Here is a 3,975-nt window from a genome sequence, read left to right on the forward strand (position 1 = left end):
CACTCAAGGATGTATATCCTAGAAGAGGTATAAATATTGAACTATGATACCCAGCATATATTTTAAAAACTATTAGAAAAATAAGAATTTGACAGAGTAGTAATTATAGTCAAAGATTCTAATATCAGAGGGCTTATAAAACAGCAAGACATCTGAATAACTTTTTTAAAGACATGAACAGAGAGCTACAATAAAAGACTATATCATTTAAATACCGTGCGTGCATGCATGATCAGTCGCTCAGTCGTTTCTGACTCTGTGACCACCATAGACTGTAGCCCGCCAGGCTCCTCTGTCCATTGGATTTCCCAAGCAAGAATACTGAAGTGGGTTGCCATTTCCTCCCCTAGGAGACCTTCCCGACCCAGGGATCGAATACATGTCTCCTGCAGCTCTTGCATTGGCAGGTGGATTCTCTACCACTAAGCCAACTTGGAAGCCCATTATTTAAACAGATAAGACATATTCTTTTAGAATTTCCAAGGAACATTTGGAAAATGTATTAGGCTACCAAAAGCAGAAGAGTTCTGGGTCAAGTGAACAAAACTCTAACATGAATCATAAAAATAGAGTCATGGCTCCTCAATCAATTCCCAGACTTGTGTCAGAGTAGAGACCTAGAACTCCTTAAATAAAGGGGAGGCTGGGTCTTCTTGAAGAAGAACCCCAAATATGCTACTAAAAATACTCTTCCCTAAATGGTCCTTATAGCCTTCTTCTGGGGTAACAGTACACTGAAGAAACAGTTGTTAACCTTTGGGGTTATAGACTTTCTGCAGATTTGATAAAAGTTTGAGAAAATGCACATACATACACATATAATTAAAAGGATTTATGGACTTCTATACTACATTTAAAAGCAGAAAGTTTATAATTCCTGGCTTAAGGGATTTTAATTAAGTCAGTAAAGATTCTACTCTAAGAATGCCAGGTAAATATTTAAAATAAAAAGTAGATGTAAAGAAAGCCAGTTTATCAAAATAATTAACATTAAAAAGAAAAGTGATTTCTTTTCCTACTTTGCGTTCTCAGGAATTGTTCACATTCTTAAAAAGTATTGAGAATACCAAGGAGTATTTGTTTATGTGGGTAATATTTTTAATACTTATCATATTATAAAGCAAAACAAAAACTTTCAAAATTTCAAATACTTGAAATTTATTCATCAACAACCCACTAAATATAGTGTGTGCTCAGTTGCTTCAGTGGTATTTGACTCTGTGAGACCCTATGGACTGTGGCCCACCTAGCTCCTCTGTCCATGGGATTCTCCAGGCAAAAATACTGGAGTGGGTTGCCATTTCCTCCTCCAGGGAATCTTTCCTACTCAGGAATTGATCCAACGTCTCTTAGGTCTCCTGAATTGGCAGGCAGGGTCTTTAACACTAGCACCACCTGGGGAAACCCTCTACTTCATATAAGTAACATTTTAAATTTTTTAAAAAAAGTATATGTTAAAAAATTATCAAGAAGAACATACTTATTTTGCAAATCTCTTTACTGTCTTTACAAGCTGCATTCTCATTCACATCTGATTCTGCACTCAGATCTACATTCAATGTTTTGTAAGCATCATTCTTAAATGTGAACAGACACCCAAGTTCAAGAACTTTGAAACAAGGAAAAATTCTAGTATAACAAAAATACTTGTAAATCATACATTTGATATGGGTTTATCTTCCAGAATACATAAAGAACTCTTATAGGTCCAACTAAAAGACACATGGCCCAATTTTTCGAAATGATTAGAGGATGTGAATAAACATTTCTTCAAAGATTTACAAGTGGTTAATAAACCTATGAAAAGATGCTCAGTATATCACCATGCATTGAAGTGAAAGCGTTAGTAACTCAGTCATGTCTGACTCTTTCCAACCTTATGGACTCTAGCCCACCAGGCTCTTCTTTTCATGGGATTCTCCAGACGAGAATACTGGAGTGGGCTGCCATTTCCTTCTCCAGAGGATCTTCCCAACCCAGGGATCAAACCTGTGTTTCCTGCACTGCAGGCAGATTCTTTACAGGCTGAGCCACCACCATCCATTAGGGAAAGGCAAATCAAAACCACAATGAGATAACACTTTATACCTACTAGGATGGCTATTAAAAAAAAAAGAGAAAGAGTTAAGTATTGGCAAGGAATGGGGCTTCTCAGATGGCTCAGTGGTAAAGAATCCACCTGCCAATCCAAGGCAGGTTTGATCCCTAGGTCAGGAAGATCCCCTGGAGAAGGAAATGGCAACCCATTCCAGTATTCTTGCCTGAAGAATCCCATGGACAGAGGAGTCTGGCGGGCTACAGTTCATGGGATACAAGAGTGGACAGAACTGAGCAACTGAGCCTGCGCGTGCACACACACGCACAGGCAAGGAAATAGAGAAATTGGAACCCCCTTACATTGCTGGTGAGCATATAAAATGGTCAGCCATTTTGGAAGACAATCTGGCAGTTCTTAAAAAAAAAAAGAATTAACTATGTGATCTAGCAGTTCCACTCCTAGGCATATACTCCTTCTTATTCTGCTCTCCCAGCTCTCATGTACCAAACTATCCCCTTCTTCCTGTGTTTTCAATCCCAGAACCAAACCAGAAATTGTTCTCCACTGATACTTCCCTCATCCATACCAGGTCCTGTCAGTAACCTACCAGAGCCTGACACCTTTTAGTCCAGGGACTGCTGCCTCTTAACATGGATCTGGGCGACAACCTCTACCCAGCCAGAAGAATCTTTCCTAAAAGCAGATCTGATCAGTTCACCCTCCTACTTAAAGCCAAGCAACAGACTGGCATCATTCCTTGGAGAGTGATTAAAATCTTAGTACCGTCTGCACCCCTCCACGGGCCTGGGCCCCGCATCCACCTTGGCACTTGTGGGTTACACACACACTTCCTCACACGGGCTGCGCCAAGCACGTTCCTCTCCTGCCGTGCCCCGGCCCCCAACCACCTACAATTCTTGCTTAACCTTCCGATCTCATTCCCAGTAACCGTTTCTTAGGGACATTTTCCTGGCCCTTCACGCAGCAGCAGGAACTTCTGTCAGTTTGGACAACACCCCACGCTTTTGCCGTCCATCCCCCGTATTTCGTACACTAGTTAACGTCCAGCGTCTACCTCTGGCTCTGGGCAGTGTCTCGCTTGCCGCCGTACCCTGCCCGCCCGCTCTAGAGACTCCGCTCGTGTTTGTCACAATGGTCAACACACGAGTGAATTTCCACCTTTCTCCGGAGAAATCAGCGTCCGGCCCCGCCACTCGGCTCTAAAAGAGCTTTGGGAGCGCAAGACCTCGTCTCGGGGCCTGCGAAGCGAGGCTGGGGGACTCACTTGGAACCGAACGCAAAAGTACCAAATTGGGGGATTCTAGAACTCCAAGGTCATCCGACGGACGCGCAAAGCCCGCGGACCCCAGCCGCTTCCCCTCAGGGCCCGGAGAAGCCCTCGACTGCCTCCTCACACCGCGCAACCCTGGGCGGGTACAGACCCTCGGCGGGGACCCGCCTCCACCAGGCTCCGCTACCCCGTCTGCTCAAGCCCCGGCCTCAGGCCGCTCTGGCCAGCCGCAGCAGCCCGCCGCGTCCACGCCCCTCGCACCTCAGAACCGCGCTGTTGCCCCTGCCACGCGTGAAGCCTCCAGCCGCGAGCGCCGCTTCAGAGCAAGTGGCACTCCGCGTGCAGCTGCGGGGCCCGTCGGGTAACGGCCGGCGGCTCCAGCCCGCCGCCCGGTGGGGCGCTCCCATTGGTCAGCGTGCACGGGGGCCGCTCTGTGATTGGCCGGACGTTCGGACAGGAAGGCGGGAACGGGGTCGCCCGCAGCGATAGTGCGCGGGCTGGCGGCGGGAGGTGCGGCCCGCGGGCTCAGCTCGCAGCGACGCCCAGCGGAACCTTAACTGATCTGTAGCCCGTGACCCTTGACTCTCGTGTGGACGGTGCGGCTGCGCGAAACCACCGGGGGAAAGAGCTGGGCGGCGCCACACCC

The sequence above is a fragment of the Moschus berezovskii genome, chromosome 4 (assembly GCF_049115385.1).
Source record: "Moschus berezovskii isolate FMDL1 chromosome 4, NW_MosBer_1.0, whole genome shotgun sequence".
Classification (NCBI taxonomy): domain Eukaryota; kingdom Metazoa; phylum Chordata; class Mammalia; order Artiodactyla; family Moschidae; genus Moschus; species Moschus berezovskii.